Source organism: Hyla sarda, chromosome 3, assembly GCF_029499605.1.
Source record: "Hyla sarda isolate aHylSar1 chromosome 3, aHylSar1.hap1, whole genome shotgun sequence".
NCBI lineage: Eukaryota > Metazoa > Chordata > Amphibia > Anura > Hylidae > Hyla > Hyla sarda.
This window is the reverse complement of record NC_079191.1, coordinates 62579037-62601736: the sequence shown is the minus strand read 5'-3', so window position 1 is coordinate 62601736 and position 22700 is coordinate 62579037. Positions and strand designations below refer to the sequence as shown.

General features: G+C 38.9%; 2 long non-coding RNA genes across 2 annotated transcripts; both read right to left on the bottom strand.

The window, feature by feature from the left end:
- Positions 1-349: 349 nt before the first annotated feature.
- On the bottom strand, positions 350-3107 carry LOC130361361 (uncharacterized). The gene is made up of 3 exons (XR_008890979.1): positions 3033-3107; positions 1856-1928; positions 350-756 (listed from the first exon to the last, which is right to left on the bottom strand). It is a non-coding gene; the product is annotated as an uncharacterized LOC130361361 (long non-coding RNA).
- Positions 3108-12438: 9331 nt separating this feature from the next.
- Positions 12439-16031, bottom strand: LOC130361360 (uncharacterized). Its single transcript, XR_008890978.1, has 4 exons — positions 15957-16031; positions 14784-14856; positions 13616-13688; positions 12439-12513 (listed from the first exon to the last, which is right to left on the bottom strand). It is a non-coding gene; the product is annotated as an uncharacterized LOC130361360 (long non-coding RNA).
- Positions 16032-22700: the final 6669 nt, after the last annotated feature.

Genomic DNA, 22700 nt, shown 5'->3' with positions numbered 1-22700 from the left:
GTAACCCCTTGTAAAAATAAAAAATCATGAGTTACAATAGAATTTAAATTTTTAATTTTTACGACCCACTGTAACAAAAACTTGGCAAACACCTAGGACATCCCAAATAAAATGAAAAATGGTCGACTACAGCGAGCGGAGAGAAGCAAGCAAGACCCAAACCAATAAAGTCTCAAAAAAGTAAAGTGTGGTAAGCGGGGTGAGGCAATGGTGTTGCAGGGTCTGGTGGTATTAACCCTGTGGGGTAATGTGGTATTAACCCCTAATTTGTCGTGACACCAGGGTGCGGTTGTTTTCTGTAGAAGGCCCTGCCGACAACCAGCCCAAAAACGGCAGGAGATAATGGAATGTCCACAGCAGGAATTATGAGATAACTGGAACTTTTACTTAAACTTCTCATGGAACAGTCTTTACAATGATGCAGTTTCCCTAGAGGCAACCGGGATGCAGGATACCTTGCAGGCTTGCTGGGACTTGTAGTATTGAGATTTCTGCCGGCCACTGTGCTACTAATTGTAGGCTTGAGTTGAATAGTAGTCACTAGGAATTTGTAGATATAGCTTGATAACTCACGTTTTGAAGTGGCTGCAGGTTCTTTAGGCTTTGGCCTAGCTGAGATGAATTGAGTAGTATATGCTGATTGTGCTTGCTTGAGTGCCAGGAATTAAGTGAATTTAGAGACTACAGCCCATTATATTCTAAGGAGGCTGGATTACAGCACATTGGTTGCAAAGCCTGTAGGTCCTATAAAATAACCTATAAAAAGACACAGGTATGATAACATGTCCCTTATACATGCTACAGACGCTAATATATATAACACTCTAGGGCCAGAACTACTTGTCTCAGGGATTATAAAACTGCATTAGAAAAAAGAACAAAAGAAAAGATGGAACCCATTGAGATATAGATAATAGGGATTTTTATTTCTATTGCAGTGCAGTGTATTATCCCTCCCAGGATGATGTTGACAGAGACTTTTGTTAGGTTTTTGGGGGTTTTGTGTTTGTAATGTTTGGGGTATGTGTTATTTTTTGTTTCTTTATTCATACATTTTAAGGGTAATATATGTTTTTTTATTTTTGGGGGAAGGGGGCAGGAGCAAAATATTTTATAAATAAGTTTTTTTGTTTTTTAATCAAAAACTGTTATTTTTGTTGTTATTATTATTCATCAATTTCATCAATATTTTATATATTTTTATTTGGCAAAATATTTCTTGAAATGTCTTTTATCAATTTTGTGCAGAAATTTAGGATAGAGGTTAACCATGTTGCAGTGGGAATTGCTAAACTAAAAATTAATAACAGAAATACAGTTTGCCCCCGAGATTCCAAAGCACAGAATGCATTTCAGATCAACAGCCGAAGCATAGTAGGGGGACCCATTCTAATGGAGACAATGTCCTCCACCCGTTTCCACAACATTGAGGGGCCACTCAAAGAAATAGGCAGTCGAGCTTGAGCCACAGACGGTTGTTCTCCATTCTGTATTTCTGTTTTATAATCAACATAATGGATTTTTCATAGTTTTAGATGGCAATAATCAGTTATAGTATGTGATTTATGACATTAACTTATAGATTTTTCTTTACAGTACAGTTATGTCTTAAATCTGCGGCCTGTCTATTGAAAAAGGGATTACTACAAATAAAAAACAGATATTAGAAATCATAAATGTTCCCAATTTCTGTACCTGAGACACAGTTGTGTTATATAAGAAGCTCTCTATAGACGATATACTTATTAAAAACACATATATCTTCATGTATAAGTTAGAGACTATGACATCTCTGCAGGTCTAGATGTTATATCTAGGCTGATTGTTATCAGTAATTAATATAAATATTAATTACCTGTCTCTTGGTTCCTTTCCTGCAGCTGACAGGGGTATAGGTCACTTTCACCTTCTCACCGGGCATCAATCACCTATAAAAAGACACAGGTATGATAACATGTCCCTTATACATGCTACAGACGCTAATATATATAACACTCTAGGGCCAGAACTACTTGTCTCAGGGAGTATAAAACCGCATTAGAAAAAAGAACAAAAAGAAAAGATGGAACCCATTGAGATATAGATGATAGGGATTTTTATTTCTATTGTAGTGCAGTGTATCACCCCCTCCCAGGATTATGTTGACAGACACTATTGTTAGGTTTTTGGGGGTTTTGAGTTTGCAATGTTTGGGGTATGTGTTATTTTTTGTTTCTTTATTCATAAATTTTAAGGGTAATATATGTTTTTTTATTTTTGGGGAAGGGGGCAGGAGCAAAATATTTTATAAATTATTATTGTTTATTTGTTTTTTAACCAAAAACTGTTATTTTTGTTGTTATTATTATTCATCAACTTCATCAATATTTTATATATTTTTATTTGGCAAAATATTTCTTGGAATATCTTTTATCAATTTTGTGCAGAAATTTAGCATAGAGGTTAACCATGTTGCGGTGGGAATTGCTAAACTAAAAATTAATAACAGAAATACAGTTTGCCCCCGAGATTCCAAAGCACAGAATGCACTTCAGATCAACAGCCGAAGCATCGTAGGGAGACCCATTCTAATGGAGACAATGTCCTCCATCCGTTTCCACAACATTGAGGGGCCACTCAAAGAAATGGGCAGTCGAGCTTGAGCCACAGACGGTTGTCTCCATTCTGTATTTCTGTTTTATAATCAACATAATGTATTTTTCATAGTTTTAAATGGCAATAATCAGTTATAGTATGTGATTTATTACATTAACTTATAGATTTTTCTTTACAGTACAGTTATGTCTTAAATCTACTGTCTGTCTATTGAAAAAGGGATTACTACAAATAAAAAACAGATATTAGAAATCATAAATGTTCCTAATCTCTGTACCTGAGACATGGTTGTGTTATATAAGAAGCTGTCTATAGACGATATACTTATTAAAAACACATATATCTTCATGTATAAGGTAGAGACTATGACCTCTTTGCAGGTTTAGATGTTGTATCTAGCCTGATTGTTATCAGTAATTAATATAAATATTAATTACCTGTCTTTTTTTTCCTTTCCTGCAGCTGACGGGGGTATAGGTCCCTTTCACCCTCTCACCGGGCATTAATCACCTATAAAAAGACACAGGTATGATAACATGTCCCTTATACATGCTACAGACGCTAATATATATAACACTCTAGGGCCAGAACTACTTGTCTCAGGGATTATAAAACCGCATTAGAAAAAAGAACAAAAGAAAAGATGGAACCCATTGAAATATAGATGATAGGGATTTTTATTTCTATTGCAGTGCAGTGTATTATCCCTCCCAGGATGATGTTGACAGAGACTATTGTTAGGTTTTTGGGGGTTTTGTGTTTGTAATGTTTTGGGGTATGTGTTTTTTTGGTTTCTTTATTCATAAATTTTAAGGGTAATATATGTTTTTTTTATTTTTGGGGGAAGGGGGCAGGAGCAAAATATTTTACAAATTATTTTAGTTTTTTTGTTTTTTAATCAAAAACTGTTACTTTTGTTGTTATTATTATTCATCAATTTCATCAATATTTTATATATTTTTATTTGGCAAAATATTTCTTGGAATGTCTTTTATCAATTTTGTGCAGAAATTTAGGATAGAGGTTAACCATGTTTCGGTGGGAATTGCTAAACTAAAAATTATTAACAGAAATACAGTTTGCCCCCGAGGTTCCAAAGCACAGAATGCACTTCAGATCAACAGCCGAAGCATCGTAGGGGGACCCATTCTAATGGAGACAATGTCCTCCACCCGTTTCCACAACATTGAGGGGCCACTCAAAGAAAGGGGCAGTCGAGCTTGAGCCACAGACGGTTGTCTCCATTCTGTATTTCTGTTTTATAATCGACATAATGTATTTTTCATAGTTTTAAATGGCAATAATCAGTTATAGTATGTGATTTATTACATTAACTTATAGATTTTTCTTTACAGTACAGTTATGTCTTAAATCTGCGGTCTGTCTATTGAAAAAGGGATTACTACAAATAAAAAAACAGATATTAGAAATCATAAATGTTCCCAATCTCTGTACCTGAGACACAGTTGTGTTATATAAGAAGCTGTCTATAGACGATATACTTATTAAAAACACATATATCTTCATGTATAAGGTAGAGACTATGACATCTCTGCAGGTCTAGATGATATAATTAGCCTGATTGTTATCAGTAATTAATATAAATATTAATTACCTGTCTCTTTGTTCCTTTCCTGCAGCTGACGGGGGTATAGGTCCCTTTCACCCTCTCACCGGGCATTAATCACCTATAAAAAGACACAGGTATGATAACATGTCCCTTATACATGCTACAGACGCTAATATATATAACACTCTAGGGCCAGAACTACTTGCCTCAGGGATTATAAAACCGCATTAGAAAAAAGAACAAAAGAAAAGATGGAACCCATTGAGATATAGATGATAGGGATTTTTATTTCTATTGTAGTGCAGTGTATTATCCCTCCCAGGATGATGTTGACAAACACTATTGTTAGGTTTTTGGGGGTTTTGTGTTTGCAATGTTTGGGGTATGTGTTATTTTTTGTTTCTTTATTCATAAATTTTAAGGGTAATATATGTTTTTTTATTTTTGGGGGAAGGGGGCAGGAGCAAAATATTTTATAAATTATTTTTGTTTTTTTGTTTTTTAATCAAAAACTGTTATTTTTGTTGTTATTATTAGTCATCAATTTCATCAATATTTTATATATTTTTATTTGGCAAAATATTTCTTGGAATGTCTTTTATCAATTTTGTGCAGAAATTTAGGATAGATGTTAACCATGTTTCGGTGGGAATTGCTAAACTAAAAATTAATAACAGAAATACAGTTTGCCCCCGAGGTTCCAAAGCACAGAATGCACTTCAGATCAACAGCCGAAGCATCGTAGGGGGACCCATTCTAATGGAGACAATGTCCTCCACCCGTTTCCACAACATTGAGGGGCCACTCAAAGAAAGGGGCAGTCGAGCTTGAGCCACAGACGGTTGTCTCCATTCTGTATTTCTGTTTTATAATCAACATAATGTATTTTTCATAGTTTTAAATGGCAATAATCAGTTATAGTATGTGATTTATTACATTAACTTATAGATCTTTCTTTACAGTACAGTTATGTCTTAAATCTGCGGTCAGTCTATTGAAAAGGGAATTACTACAAATAAAAAACAGATATTAGAAATCATAAATGTTCCTAATCTCTGTACCTGAGACATGGTTGTGTTATATAAGAAGCTGTCTATAGACGAAATACTTATTAAAAACACATATATCTTCATGTATAAGGTAGAGACTATGACATCTTTGCAGGTTTAGATGTTGTATCTAGCCTGATTGTAATCAGTAATTAATATAAATATTAATTACCTGTCTCTTTGTTCCTTTCCTGCAGCTGACGGGGGTATAGGTCCCTTTCACCCTCTCACCGGGCATTAATCACCTATAAAAAGACACAGGTATGATAACATGTCCCTTATACATGCTACAGACGCTAATATATATAACACTCTAGGGCCAGAACTACTTGTCTCAGGGATTATAAAACCGCATTAGAAAAAAGAACAAAAGAAAAGATGGAACCCATTGAAATATAGATGATAGGGATTTTTATTTCTATTGCAGTGCAGTGTATTAACCCTCCCAGGATGATGTTGACAGAGACTATTGTTAGGTTTTTGGGGGTTTTGTGTTTGTAATGTTTGGGGTATGTGTTATTTTTTGTTTCTTTATTCATAAATTTTAAGGGTAATATATGTTTTTTTATTTTTGGGGGAAGGGGGCAGGAGCAAAATATTTTATAAATTATTTTAGTTTTTTTGTTTTATAATCAAAAACTGTTATTTTTGTTGTTATTATTATTCATCAATTTCATCAATATTTTATATATTTTTATTTGGCAAAATATTTCTTGGAATGTCTTTTATCAATTTTGTGCAGAAATTTAGGATAGAGGTTAACCATGTTTCGGTGGGAATTGCTAAACTAAAAATTAATAACAGAAATACAGTTTGCCCCCGAGGTTCCAAAGCACAGAATGCACTTCAGATCAACAGCCGAAGCATCGTAGGGGGACCCATTCTAATGGAGACAATGTCCTCCACCCGTTTCCACAACATTGAGGGGCCACTCAAAGAAAGGGGCAGTCGAGCTTGAGCCACAGACGGTTGTCTCCATTCTGTATTTCTGTTTTATAATCAACATAATGTATTTTTCATAGTTTTAATTGGCAATAATCAGTTATAGTATGTGATTTATTACATTAACTTATAGATTTTTCTTTACAGTACAGTTATGTCTTAATCTGCGGTCTGTCTATTGAAAAAGGGATTACTACAAATAAAAAACAGATATTAGAAATCATAAATGTTCCCAATCTCTGTACCTGAGACACAGTTGTGTTATATAAGAAGCTGTCTATAGACGATATACTTATTAAAAACACATATATCTTCATGTATAAGGTAGAGACTATGATATCTCTGCAGGTCTAGATGTTATATCTAGCCTGATTGTTATCAGTAATTAATATAAATATTAATTACCTGTCTCTTTGTTCCTTTCCTGCAGCTGACGGGGGTATAGGTCCCTTTCACCCTCTCACCGGGCATCAATCACCTATAAAAAGACACAGGTATGATAACATGTCCCTTATACGTGCTACAGACGCTAATATATATAACACTCTAGGGCCAGAACTACTTGTCTCAGGGATTATAAAACCGCATTAGAAAAAAGAACAAAAGAAAAGATGGAACCCATTGAAATATAGATGATAGGGATTTTTATTTCTATTGTAGTGCAGTGTATTATCCCTCCCAGGATGATGTTGACAGACACTATTGTTAGGTTTTTGGGGGTTTTGTGTTTGCAATGTTTGGGGTATGTGTTATTTTTTGTTTCTTTATTCATAAATTTTAAGGGTAATATATGTTTTTTTATTTTTGGGGGAAGGGGGCAGGAGCAAAATATTTTATAAATTATTTTTGTTTTTTTGTTTTTTAATCAAAAACTGTTATTTTTGTTGTTATTATTATTCATCAATTTCATCAATATTTTATATATTTTTATTTGGCAAAATATTTCTTGGAATGTCTTTTATCAATTTTGTGCAGAAATTTAGGATAGATGTTAACCATGTTTCGGTGGGAATTGCTAAACTAAAAATTAATAACAGAAATACAGTTTGCCCCCGAGGTTCCAAAGCACAGAATGCACTTCAGATCAACAGCCGAAGCATCGTAGGGGGACCCATTCTAATGGAGACAATGTCCTCCACCCGTTTCCACAACATTGAGGGGCCACTCAAAGAAAGGGGCAGTCGAGCTTGAGCCACAGACGGTTGTCTCCATTCTGTATTTCTGTTTTATAATCAACATAATGTATTTTTCATAGTTTTAAATGGCAATAATCAGTTATAGTATGTGATTTATTACATTAACTTATAGATTTTTCTTTACAGTACAGTTATGTCTTAAATCTGCGGTCTGTCTATTGAAAAAGGGATTACTACAAATAAAATACAGATATTAGAAATCATAAATGTTCCCAATCTCTGTACCTGAGACACAGTTGTGTTATATAAGAAGCTGTCTATAGACGATATACTTAATAAAAACACATATATCTTCATGTATAAGGTAGAGACTATGACATCTCTGCAGGTCTAGATGTTATATCTAGCCTGATTGTTATCAGTAATTAATATAAATATTAATTACCTGTCTCTTTGTTCCTTTCCTGCAGCTGACGGGGGTATAGGTCCCTTTCACCCTCTCACCGGGCATTAATCACCTATAAAAAGACACAGGTATGATAACATGTCCCTTATACATGCTACAGACGCTAATATATATAACACTCTAGGGCCAGAACTACTTGTCTCAGGGATTATAAAACCGCATTAGAAAAAAGAACAAAAGAAAAGATGGAACCCATTGAGATATAGATGATAGGGATTTTTATTTCTATTGTAGTGCAGTGTATTATCCCTCCCAGGATGATGTTGACAGACACTATTGTTAGGTTTTTGGGGGTTTTGTGTTTGCAATGTTTGGGGTATGTGTTATTTTTTGTTTCTTTATTCATAAATTTTAAGGGTAATGTATGTTTTTTTATTTTTGGGGAAGGGGGCAGGAGCAAAATATTTTATAAATTATTATTGTTTATTTGTTTTTTAATCAAAAACTGTTATTTTTGTTGTTATTATTATTCATCAACTTCATCAATATTTTATATATTTTTATTTGGCAAAATATTTCTTGGAATGTCTTTTATCAATTTTGTGCAGAAATTTAGGATAGAGGTTAACCATGTTTCGGTGGGAATTGCTAAACTAAAAATTAATAACAGAAATTCAGTTTGCCCCCGAGGTTCCAAAGCACAGAATGCACTTCAGATCAACAGCCGAAGCATCGTAGGGGGACCCATTCTAATGGAGACAATGTCCTCCACCCGTTTCCACAACATTGAGGGGCCACTCAAAGAAAGGGGCAGTCGAGCTTGAGCCACAGACGGTTGTCTCCATTCTGTATTTCTGTTTTATAATCAACATAATGTATTTTTCATAGTTTTAAATGGCAATAATCAGTTATAGTATGTGATTTAATACATTAACTTATAGATCTTTCTTTACAGTACAGTAATGTCTTAAATCTGCGGTCTGTCTATTGAAAAAGGGATTACTACAAATAAAAAACAGATATTAGAAATCATAAATGTTCCCAATCTCTGTACCTGAGACATGGTTGTGTTATATAAGAAGCTGTCTATAGACGATATACTTATTAAAAACACATATATCTCCATGTATAAGGTAGAGACTATGACATCTTTGCAGGTTTAGATGTTGTATCTAGCCTGATTGTTATCAGTAATTAATATAAATATTAATTACCTGTCTCTTTGTTCCTTTCCTGCAGCTGACGGGGGTAAAGGTCCCTTTCACCCTCTCACCGGGCATTAATCACCTATAAAAAGACACAGGTATGATAACATGTCCCTTATACATGCTACAGACGCTAATATATATAACACTCTAGGGCCAGAACTACTTGTCTCAGGGATTATAAAACCGCATTAGAAAAAAGAACAAAAGAAAAGATGGAACCCATTGAAATATAGATGATAGGGATTTTTATTTCTATTGCAGTGCAGTGTATTATCCCTCCCAGGATGATGTTGACAGAGACTATTGTTAGGTTTTTGGGGGTTTTGTGTTTGTAATGTTTGGGGTATGTGTTATTTTTTGTTTCTTTATTCATAAATTTTAAGGGTAATATATGTTTTTTTTTATTTTTGGGGGAAGGGGGCAGGAGCAAAATATTTTATAAATTATTTTTGTTTTTTTGTTTTTTAATCAAAAACTGTTATTTTTGTTGTTATTATTATTCATCAATTTCATCAATATTTTATATATTTTTATTTGGCAAAATATTTCTTGGAATGTCTTTTATCAATTTTGTGCAGAAATTTAGGATAGAGGTTAACCATGTTTCGGTGGGAATTGCTAAACTAAAAATTAATAACAGAAATACAGTTTGCCCCCGAGATTGCAAAGCACAGAATGCACTTCAGATCAACAGCCGAAGCATCGTAGGGGGACCCATTCTAATGGAGACAATGTCCTCCACCCGTTTCCACAACATTGAGGGGCCACTCAAAGAAAGGGGCAGTCGAGCTTGAGCCACAGACGGTTGTCTCCATTCTGTATTTCTGTTTTATAATCAACATAATGTATTTTTCATAGTTTTAAATGGCAATAATCAGTTATAGTATGTGATTTATTACATTAACTTATAGATTTTTCTTTACAGTACAGTAATGTCTTAAATCTGCGGTCTGTCTATTGAAAAAGGGATTACTACAAATAAAAAAACAGATATTAGAAATCATAAATGTTCCCAATCTCTGTACCTGAGACAGTTGTGTTATATAAGAAGCTGTCTCTAGACTATATACTTATTAAAAACACATATATCTTCATGTATAAGGTAGAGGCTATGACATCTCTGCAGGTCTAGATGTTATATCTAGCCTGATTGTTATCAGTAATTAATATAAATATTAATTACCTGTCTCTGTGTTCCTTTCCTGCAGCTGACGGGGGTATAGGTCCCTTTCACCCTCTCACCGGGCATTAATCACCTATAAAAAGACACAGGTATGATAACATGTCCCTTATACATGCTACAGACGCTAATATATATAACACTCTAGGGCCAGAACTACTTGCCTCAAGGATTATAAAACCGCATTAGAAAAAAGAACAAAAGAAAAGATGGAACCCATTGAGATATAGATGATAGTGATTTTTATTTCTATTGCAGTGCAGTGTATTATCCCTCCCAGGATGATGTTGACAGACACTATTGTTAGGTTCTTGGGGGTTTTGTGTTTGCAATGTTTGGGGTATGTGTTATTTTTTGTTTCTTTATTCATAAATTTTAAGGGTAATATATGTTTTTTTATTTTTGGGGAAGGGGGCAGGAGCAAAATATTTTATAAATTATTATTGTTTATTTGTTTTTTAATCAAAAACTGTTATTTTTGTTGTTATTATTAATCATCAACTTCATCAATATTTTATATATTTTTATTTGGCAAAATATTTCTTGGAATGTCTTTTATCAATTTTGTGCAGAAATTTAGGATAGAGGTTAACCATGTTGCGATGGGAATTGCTAAACTAAAAATTAATAACAGAAATACAGTTTGCCCCCCGAGATTCCAAAGCACAGAATGCACTTCAGATCAACAGCCGAAGCATCGTAGGGGGACCCATTCTAATGGAGACAATGTCCTCAACCCGTTTCCAGAACATTGAGGGGCCACTCAAAGAAATGGGCAGTCGAGCTTGAGCCACAGACGGTTGTCTCCATTCTGTATTTCTGTTTTATAATCAAAATAATGTATTTTTCATAGTTTTAAATGGCAATAATCAGTTATAGTATGTGATTTATTACATTAACTTATAGATTTTTCTTTACAGTACAGTTATGTCTTAAATCTGCGGTCAGTCTATTGAAAAAGGGATTACTACAAATAAAAAACAGATATTAGAAATCATAAAAGTTCCTAATCTCTGTACCTGAGACATGGTTGTGTTATATAAGAAGCTGTCTATAGACGATATACTTATTAAAAACACATATATCTCCATGTATAAGGTAGAGACTATGACATCTTTGCAGGTTTAGATGTTGTATCTAGCCTGATTGTTATCAGTAATTAATATAAATATTAATTACCTGTCTCTTTGTTCCTTTCCTGCAGCTGACGGGGGTATAGGTCCCTTTCACCCTCTCACCGGGCATTAATCACCTATAAAAAGACACAGGTATGATAACATGTCCCTTATACATGCTACAGACGCTAATATATATAACACTCTAGGGCCAGAACTACTTGTCTCAGGGATTATAAAACCGCATTAGAAAAAAGAACAAAAGAAAAGATGGAACCCATTGAAATATAGATGATAGGGATTTTTATTTCTATTGCAGTGCAGTGTATTATCCCTCCCAGGATGATGTTGACAGAGACTATTGTTAGGTTCTTGGGGGTTTTGTGTTTGCAATGTTTGGGGTATGTGTTATTTTTTGTTTTTTTATTCATAAATTTTAAGGGTAATATATGTTTTTTTATTTTTGGGGAAGGGGGCAGGAGCAAAATATTTTATAAATTATTATTGTTTATTTGTTTTTTAATAAAAAACTGTTATTTTTGTTGTTATTATTATTCATCAATTTCATCAATATTTTATATATTTTTATTTGGCAAAATATTTCTTGGAATGTCTTTTATCAATTTTGTGCAGAAATTTAGGATAGAGGTTAACCATGTTTCGGTGGGAATTGCTAAACTAAAAATTAATAACAGAAATACAGTTTGCCCCCGAGATTGCAAAGCACAGAATGCACTTCAGATCAACAGCCGAAGCATCGTAGGGGGACCCATTCTAATGGAGACAATGTCCTCCACCCGTTTCCACAACATTGAGGGGCCACTCAAAGAAAGGGGCAGTCGAGCTTGAGCCACAGACGGTTGTCTCCATTCTGTATTTCTGTTTTATAATCAACATAATGTATTTTTCATAGTTTTAAATTGCAATAATCAGTTATAGTATGTGATTTATTACATTAACTTATAGATTTTTCTTTACAGTACAGTTATGTCTTAAATCTGCGGTCTGTCTATTGAAAAAGGGATTACTACAAATAAAAAACAGATATTAGAAATCATAAATGTTCCCAATCTCTGTACCTGAGACACAGTTGTGTTATATAAGAAGCTGTCTATAGACGATATACTTATTAAAAACACATATATCTTCATGTATAAGGTAGAGACTATGATATCTCTGCAGGTCTAGATGTTATATCTAGCCTGATTGTTATCAGTAATTAATATAAATATTAATTACCTGTCTCTTTGTTCCTTTCCTGCAGCTGACGGGGGTATAGGTCCCTTTCACCCTCTCACCGGGCATTAATGACCTATAAAAAGACACAGGTATGATAACATGTCCCTTATACATGCTACAGACGCTAATATATATAACACTCTAGGGCCAGAACTACTTGTCTCAGGGATTATAAAACCGCATTAGAAAAAAGAACAAAAGAAAAGATGGAACCCATTGAAATATAGATGATAGGGATTTTTATTTCTATTGCAGTGCAGTGTATTATCCCTCCCAGGATGATGTTGACAGAGACTATTGTTAGGTTCTTGGGGGTTTTGTGTTTGCAATGTTTGGGGTATGTGTTATTTTTTGTTTTTTTATTCATAAATTTTAAGGGTAATATATGTTTTTTTATTTTTGGGGAAGGGGGCAGGAGCAAAATATTTTATAAATTATTATTGTTTATTTGTTTTTTAATAAAAAACTGTTATTTTTGTTGTTATTATTATTCATCAATTTCATCAATATTTTATATATTTTTATTTGGCAAAATATTTCTTGGAATGTCTTTTATCAATTTTGTGCAGAAATTTAGGATAGAGGTTAACCATGTTTCGGTGGGAATTGCTAAACTAAAAATTAATAACAGAAATACAGTTTGCCCCCGAGATTGCAAAGCACAGAATGCACTTCAGATCAACAGCCGAAGCATCGTAGGGGGACCCATTCTAATGGAGACAATGTCCTCCACCCGTTTCCACAACATTGAGGGGCCACTCAAAGAAAGGGGCAGTCGAGCTTGAGCCACAGACGGTTGTCTCCATTCTGTATTTCTGTTTTATAATCAACATAATGTATTTTTCATAGTTTTAAATTGCAATAATCAGTTATAGTATGTGATTTATTACATTAACTTATAGATTTTTCTTTACAGTACAGTTATGTCTTAAATCTGCGGTCTGTCTATTGAAAAAGGGATTACTACAAATAAAAAACAGATATTAGAAATCATAAATGTTCCCAATCTCTGTACCTGAGACACAGTTGTGTTATATAAGAAGCTGTCTATAGACGATATACTTATTAAAAACACATATATCTTCATGTATAAGGTAGAGACTATGATATCTCTGCAGGTCTAGATGTTATATCTAGCCTGATTGTTATCAGTAATTAATATAAATATTAATTACCTGTCTCTTTGTTCCTTTCCTGCAGCTGACGGGGGTATAGGTCCCTTTCACCCTCTCACCGGGCATTAATGACCTATAAAAAGACACAGGTATGATAACATGTCCCTTATACATGCTACAGACGCTAATATATATAACACTCTAGGGCCAGAACTACTTGCCTCAGGGATTATAAAACCGCATTAGAAAAAAGAACAAAAGAAAAGATGGAACCCATTGAGATATAGATGATAGGGATTTTTATTTCTATTGCAGTGCAGTGTATTATCCCTCCCAGGATGATGTTGACAGAGACTATTGTTAGGTTTTTGGGGGTTTTGTGTTTGTAATGTTTGGGGTATGTGTTATTTTTTGTTTCTTTATTCATAAATTTTAAGGGTAATATATGTTTTTTTTATTTTTGGGGGAAGGGGGCAGGAGCAAAATATTTTATAAATTATTTTTGTTTTTTAATCAAAAACTGTTATTTTTGTTGTTATTATTATTCATCAATTTCATCAATATTTTATATATTTTTATTTGGCAAAATATTTCTTGGAATGTCTTTTATCAATTTTGTGCAGAAATTTAGGATAGAGGTTAACCATGTTTCGGTGGGAATTGCTAAACTAAAAATTAATAACAGAAATACAGTTTGCCCCCGAGGTTCCAAAGCACAGAATGCACTTCAGATCAACAGCCGAAGCATCATAGGGGGACCCATTCTAATGAAGACAATGTCCTCCACCCGTTTCCACAACATTGAGGGGCCACTCAAAGAAAGGGGCAGTCGAGCTTGAGCCACAGACGGTTGTCTCCATTCTGTATTTCTGTTTTATAATCAACATAATGTATTTTTCATAGTTTTAAATGGCAATAATCAGTTATAGTATGTGATTTATTACATTAACTTATAGATTTTTCTTTACAGTACAGTTATGTCTTAAATCTGCGGTCAGTCTATTGAAAAAGGGATTACTACAAATAAAAACAGATATTAGAAATCATAAATGTTCCTAATCTCTGTACCTGAGACATGGTTGTGTTATATAAGAAGCTGTCTATAGACGATATACTTATTAAAAACACATATATCTTCATGTATAAGGTAGAGACTATGACATCTTTCCAGGTTTAGATGTTGTATCTAGCCTGATTGTTATCAGTAATTAATATAAATATTAATTACCTGTCTCTTTGTTCCTTTACTGCAGCTGACGGGGGTATAGGTCCCTTTCACCCTCTCACCGGGCATCAATCACCTATAAAAAGACACAGGTATGATAACATGTCCATTATACATGCTACAGATGCTAATATATATAACACTCTAGGGCCAGAACTACTTGTCTCAGGGATTATAAAACCGCATTAGAAAAAACAGCAAAAGATGGAACCCATTGAGATATAGATGATAGGGATTTTTATTTCTATTGCAGTGCAGTGTATTATCCCTCCCAGGATGATGTTGACAGAGACTATTGTTAGGTTTTTTGGGGTTTTGTGTTTGTAAAGTTTGGGGTATGTGTTATTTTTTGTTTCTTTATTCATAAATTTTAAGGGTAATATATGTTTTTTAATTTTTTTGGGGGAAGGGGGCAGGAGCAAAATATTTTATAAATTATTTTTGTTTTTTTGTTTTTTAATCAAAAACTGTTATTTTTGTTGTTATTATTATTCATCAATTTCATCAATATTTTATATTTTTTTATTTGGCAAAATATTTCTTGGAATGTCTTTTATCAATTTTGTGCAGAAATTTAGGATAGAGGTTAACCATGTTGCAGTGGGAATTGCTAAACTAAAAATTAATAACAGAAATACAGTTTGCCCCCGAGGTTCCAAAGCACAGAACGCACTTCAGATCAACAGCCGAAGCATCGTAGGGGGACCCATTCTAATGAAGACAATGTCCTCCACCCGTTTCCACAGCATTGAGGGGCCACTTAAAGAAAGGGGCAGTCGAGCTTGAGCCACAGACGGTTGTCTCCATTCTGTATTTCTGTTTTATAATCAACATAATGTATTTTTCATAGTTTTAAATGGCAATATTCAGTTATAGTATGTGATTTATTACATTAACTTATAGATTTTCCTTTACAGTACAGTTATGTCTTAAATCTGCGGTCTGTCTATTGAAAAAGGGATTACTACAAATAAAAAACAGATATTAGAAATCATAAATGTTCCCAATCTTTGTACCTGAGACACAGTTGTGTTATATAAGAAGCTGTCTATAGACGATATACTTATTAAAAACACATATATCTTCATGTATAAGGTAGAGACTATGACATCTCTGCAGGTCTAGATGTTATATCTAGCCTGATTGTTATCAGTAATTAATATAAATATTAATTACCTGTCTCTTGGTTCCTTTCCTGCAGCTGACAGGGGTAAAGGTCACTTTCACCTTCTCACCGGGCATCAATCACCTATAAAAAGACACAGGTATGATAACATGTCCCTTATACATGCTACAGACGCTAATATATATAACACTCTAGGGCCAGAACTACTTGTCTCAGGGATTATAAAACTGCATTAGAAAAAAGAACAAAAGAAAAGATGGAACCCATTGAGATATAGATGATAGGGATTTTTATTTCTATTGTAGTGCAGTGTATTATCCCTCCCAGGATGATGTTGACAGAGACTATTGACAGGTTTTTGGGGGTTTTGTGTTTGCAATGTTTGGGGTATGTGTTATTTTTCGTTTCTTTTAGCATGGCATTGATCAGTGTTATTGCCACTCAACTGCTTCTGCCTGGATCTCAGGCATGGAGCAGTCATTTGGCGATCGGACAGCGAGGAGGCAGGTAGGGATCCTCCTTGCGTCCTGCAAGCACCATTGAGCTAACCAGCAATGTTTACTTTCCTTCTATGGTCAGTGAATTAAACAAAAAAGGATCCCTGAAGGTTCCAGGGTAATAGTGCCATATCAATCTTTAAGTGGCTACCCCTTCTGGGGAAAACCTTTACTAGAAGCCCCCCTAAAACTTTTAAACTTTATTCAATTCACAAACTAAAAAGCTACCCTTATGAAACACACGGTTTAAAATTATCGGCGGTGTCACAGAATTTTTTATGGGAAAGGAAAACCTCTCCTAGCTACTAAGTTTCTGTTAGTGCTCAACAATTAATATATATTGTGCGCTATGATCTGTGCACTAGTAGGTGAGTATGCATGCTGCATTAACATTACTAACAGTGAACACACGCTGTATTAAAACATGGCTAGCCTCCTCGACGTTTCGCTGAATAAACCAGCTTGGTCAAGGGCTGTCACGATTCGGCTACGGGTTGTGGATCCGCTGTGTCAGCGAGGGATTGGCGTGGACCGTGCTAGTGGACCGGTTCTAAGAGGCTACTGGTTTTCACCAGAGCCCGCCGCAAAGCGGGATGGTCTTGCTGCGGCAGTAGCAACCAGGTCGTATCCACTAGCAACGGCTCAACCTCGCTGACTGCTGAGAAGGCGTGGGACAGAAGGACTAGGCAGAGGCAAGGTCAGATGTAGCAGAAGGTCGGGGGCAGGCGGCAAGGTTCGTAGTCAGGATGGATAGCAGAAGTTCAGGTACACAGGCTTTGGACACACTAAACGCTTTCACTGGCACAAGGCAACAAGATCCGGCAAGGGAGTGCAAGGGAGGAGATCAGATATAGCCAGGGAGCAGATGGAAGCCAATTAAGCTAATTGGGCCAGGCACCAATCATTGGTGCACTGGCCCTTTAAGTCTCAGAGAGCTGGCGCGCGCGCGCCCTAGAGAGCGGAGCCGCGCGCGCCAGCACAAGACAGCAGGGGACCGGGACGGGTAAGTGACCTGGGGTGCGATTCGCGAGCGGGCGCGTCCCGCTGTGCGAATCGCATCCCCGACGGCCATGACAGTGCAGCGCTCCCGGTCAGCGGGACTGACCGGGGCGCTGCAGGGAGAAAGACGCCGTGAGCGCTCCGGGGAGGAGCGGGGACCCGGAGCGCTAGGCGTAACAAGGGCTTTGAGGCTAATTGTGCCCCGGACGCTAGGTAGGCTTTATATAATCTCACATTGCGTTCATTTCCTGTGACGTGCTATCGCCAATCAGATGGCCGCACATCACAATCTTGTGTCCCGCAATAGTTGTGTACCAATCCTGCGAAAAGTCGCAACCAATCATACAGTTTGTTATGGTCTGGCATGTGTTTAGTGTCTGCGCCTATTACCACCTTTGTTTACATGTGATGTCACAGTAGGTACGCACGTCTGCGCATTGGTAATCAATGCGCAAGCCTCATGATGGATGATTCACTTCTCGCGATATCTACATATTGCTGGACCTGTGCGCATGACTTCAGACTTTGTCTGTATTTCACTTCTAGAGTAGTGTTGCTCGCGAATATTCGCAATTCGAATATTATTCGCGAATATCGCATATTCGCGAATTCACGAATTTCGCGAATATAGCGCTATATATTCGTAATTACGAATATTCGTTTTTTTTTTTTTTTTTTCTCTTCACAGTACACATCACAGTGATCACCCCTCTCTGCTTCCAGCTTGTGTGGTGTAAAGAAGGCTTTAATACTACTGTGTGAGACTGGCGTGCGAAAATTAGCATATGTGAAAATTAGCATATGCTAATTTTCGCATATACGAATTTTCGCTTATGCGAATTTTGTATTTGCTAATATTCACATACGCTAATTTTCGCATACGTGAATATTCGCATATGCGAAATAAAACGAGAATATAACGAATATGCGAATATTCGCGAATATATGACGAATATTCGTCCATATATTCGCGAATATTCGCGAATTCGAATATGGCCTATGCCGCTCAACACTATTCTAGAGTACTACTGCGCATGTTATGGGACTTAGACTGTGTAGGGTATGTTCCAAATTATCCATAGTGCAGACCATGGATGTTACGCCGAGCGCTCCGGGTCCCCGCTCCTCCCCGGAGCGCTCGCTACACTCTCCTCACTGCAGCGCTCCGGTCAGATCCACTGACCCGGGGCGCTGCGATACCACCTCCAGCCGGGATGCGATTCGCGATGCGGGTAGCGCCCGCTCGCGATGCGCACCCCGGCTCCCGTACCTGACTCGCTCTCCGTCGGTCCTGTCCCGGCGCGCGCGGCCCCGCTCCCTAGGGCGCGCGCGCGCCGGGTCTTTGCGATTTAAAGGGCCACTGCGCCGCTGATTGGCGCAGTGGTTCCAATTAGTGTTTTCACCTGTGCACTTCCCTATATCACCTCACTTCCCCTGCACTCCCTTGCCGGATCTTGTTGCCATCGTGCCAGTGAAAGCGTTCCTTGTGTGTTCCTAGCCTGTGTTCCAGACCTCCTGCCGTTGCCCCTGACTACGATCCTTGCTGCCTGCCCCGACCTTCTGCTACGTCCGACCTTGCTTCTGTCTACTCCCTTGTACCGCGCCTATGTTCAGCAGCCAGAGAGGTTGAGCCGTTGCTAGTGGATACGACCTGGTCACTACCGCCGCAGCAAGACCATCCCGCTTTGCGGCGGGCTCTGGTGAAAACCAGTAGTGACTTAGAACCGATCCACTAGCACGGTCCACGCCAATCCCTCTCTGGCACAGAGGATCCACTACCTGCCAGCCGGCATCGTGACAGTAGATCCGGCCATGGATCCCGCTGAAGTTCCTCTGCCAGTTGTCGCTGACCTCACCACGGTGGTCGCCCAGCAGTCACAACAGATAGCGCAACAAGGCCAACAGCTGTCTCAACTGACCGTTATGCTACAGCAGTTACTACCACAGCTTCAGCAATCATCTCCTCCGCCAGCTCCTGCACCTCCTCCGCAGCGAGTGGCCGCTTCTGGTCTACGACTATCCTTGCCGGATAAATTTGATGGGGACTCTAAGTTTTGCCGTGGCTTTCTTTCCCAATGTTCCCTGCACTTGGAGATGATGTCGGACCAGTTTCCCACTGAAAGGTCTAAGGTGGCTTTCGTGGTCAGCCTTCTGTCTGGAAAAGCCCTGTCTTGGGCCACACCGCTCTGGGACCGCAATGACCCCGTCACTGCCTCTGTACACTCCTTCTTCTCGGAAATTCGAAGTGTCTTTGAGGAACCTGCCCGAGCCTCTTCTGCTGAGACTGCCCTGTTGAACCTGGTCCAGGGTAATTCTTCCGTTGGCGAGTATGCCGTACAATTCCGTACTCTTGCTTCAGAATTATCCTGGAATAATGAGGCCCTCTGCGCGACCTTTAAAAAAGGCCTATCCAGCAACATTAAAGATGTTCTGGCCGCACGAGAAATCCCTGCTAACCTACATGAACTCATTCACCTTGCCACTCGCATTGACATGCGTTTTTCCGAAAGGCGTCAGGAGCTCCGCCAGGATATGGACTCTGTTCGCACGAGGCGTTTCTTCTCCCCGGCTCCTCTCTCCTCTGGTCCCCTGCAATCTGTTCCTGTGCCTCCCGCCGAGGAGGCTATGCAGGTCGACCGGTCTCGCCTGACACCTCAAGAGAGGACACGACGCCGCATGGAGAATCTCTGCCTGTACTGTGCCAGTACCGAACACTTCCTGAAGGATTGTCCTATCCGTCCTCCTCGCCTGGAAAGACGTACGCTGACTCCGCACAAAGGTGAGACAGTCCTTGATGTCTACTCTGCTTCTCCACGTCTTACTGTGCCTGTGCGGATATCTGCCTCTGCCTTCTCCTTCTCTACTATGGCCTTCTTGGACTCCGGATCTGCAGGAAATTTTATTTTGGCCTCCCTCGTCAACAGGTTCAACATCCCGGTGACCAGTCTCGCCAGACCCCTCTATATCAATTGTGTAAACAATGAAAGATTGGACTGTACCATACGTTTCCGCACGGAGCCCCTTCTAATGTGCATCGGATCTCATCACGAGAGGATTGAACTTTTGGTCCTCCCCAATTGCACTTCTGAAATTCTCCTTGGACTTCCCTGGCTTCAACTTCATTCCCCAACCCTGGATTGGTCCACTGGGGAGATCAAGAGTTGGGGGCCCTCTTGTTCCAAGGACTGCCTAAAACCGGTTCCCAGTAACCCTTGCCGTGACTCTGTGGTTCCTCCTGTAACCGGTCTCCCTAAGGCCTATATGGACTTTGCGGATGTTTTTTGCAAAAAACAAGCTGAGACTCTACCTCCTCACAGGCCTTATGATTGTCCTATCGACCTCCTCCCGGGCACTACTCCACCCCGGGGCAGAATTTATCCTCTGTCCGCCCCAGAGACTCTTGCCATGTCTGAATACGTCCAGGAAAATTTAAAAAAGGGCTTTATCCGTAAATCCTCCTCTCCTGCCGGAGCCGGATTTTTCTTTGTGTCCAAAAAAGATGGCTCTCTACGTCCTTGCATTGACTACCGCGGTCTTAATAAAATCACGGTTAAGAACCGCTACCCCCTACCCCTCATCTCTGAACTCTTTGATCGCCTCCAAGGTGCCCACATCTTTACCAAACTGGACTTAAGAGGTGCTTATAATCTCATCCGCATCAGAGAGGGGGATGAATGGAAGACGGCATTTAACACTAGAGATGGACACTTTGAGTATCTGGTCATGCCCTTTGGCCTGTGCAACGCCCCTGCCGTCTTCCAAGACTTTGTTAATGAAATTTTTCGTGATCTCTTATACTCCTGTGTTGTTGTATATCTAGACGATATCCTGATTTTTTCTGCCAATCTAGAAGAACACCGCCAGCATGTCCGTATGGTTCTTCAGAGACTTCGTGACAATCAACTCTATGCCAAAATAGAGAAATGTCTGTTTGAATGCCAATCTCTTCCTTTCCTAGGATACTTGGTCTCTGGCCAGGGACTACAAATGGATCCAGACAAACTCTCTGCCGTCTTAGATTGGCCACGCCCCTCTGGACTTCGGGCTATCCAACGTTTTTTGGGGTTCGCCAATTATTACAGGCAATTTATTCCACATTTTTCTACCGTGGTGGCTCCTATCGTGGCTTTAACCAAAAAAAATGCTGATCCCAAGTCTTGGCCTCCTCAAGCGGAAGACGCCTTTAAACGGCTCAAGTCTGCCTTTTCTTCGGCTCCTGTGCTCTCCAGACCTGACCCATCTAAACCCTTCCTATTGGAGGTTGATGCCTCCTCAGTGGGAGCTGGAGCTGTCCTTCTACAAAAAAATTCTTCCGGGCATGCTGTTACTTGTGGTTTTTTTTCTAGGACCTTCTCTCCGGCGGAGAGGAACTACTCCATCGGGGATCGAGAGCTTCTAGCCATTAAATTAGCACTTGAGGAATGGAGGCATCTGCTGGAGGGATCAAGATTTCCAGTTATTATTTACACCGATCACAAGAACCTCTCCTACCTCCAGTCTGCCCAACGGCTGAATCCTCGCCAGGCCAGGTGGTCTCTGTTCTTTGCCCGATTTAATTTTGAAATCCACTTTCGGCCTGCCGATAAGAACATTAGGGCCGATGCTCTCTCTCGTTCCTCGGATGCTTCTGAAGTTGAACTCTCTCCCAAATCTGTTCCCCCCACTCCTGTTTCCGGCTCCTCGGACATCTTCTCCGTCAAAGAGATTCTGGCATCTAAAAAGGTCAGAGGCAAAACCTTTTTTTTAGTCGATTGGGAGGGTTGTGGTCCAGAAGAGAGATCCTGGGAACCTGAGGACAATATCCTAGACAAAAGTCTGCTCCTCAGGTTCTCAGGATCTAAGAAGAGGGGGAGACCCAAGGGGGGGGTACTGTTACGCCGAGCGCTCCGGGTCCCCGCTCCTCCCCGGAGCGCTCGCTACACTCTCCTCACTGCAGCGCTCCGGTCAGATCCACTGACCCGGGGCGCTGCGATACCACCTCCAGCCGGGATGCGATTCGCGATGCGGGTAGCGCCCGCTCCCGATGCGCACCCCGGCTCCCGTACCTGACTCGCTCTCCGTCGGTCCTGTCCCGGCGCGCGCGGCCCCGCTCCCTAGGGCGCGCGCGCGCCGGGTCTTTGCGATTTAAAGGGCCACTGCGCCGCTGATTGGCGCAGTGGTTCCAATTAGTGTTTTCACCTGTGCACTTCCCTATATCACCTCACTTCCCCTGCACTCCCTTGCCGGATCTTGTTGCCATCGTGCCAGTGAAAGCGTTCCTTGTGTGTTCCTAGCCTGTGTTCCAGACCTCCTGCCGTT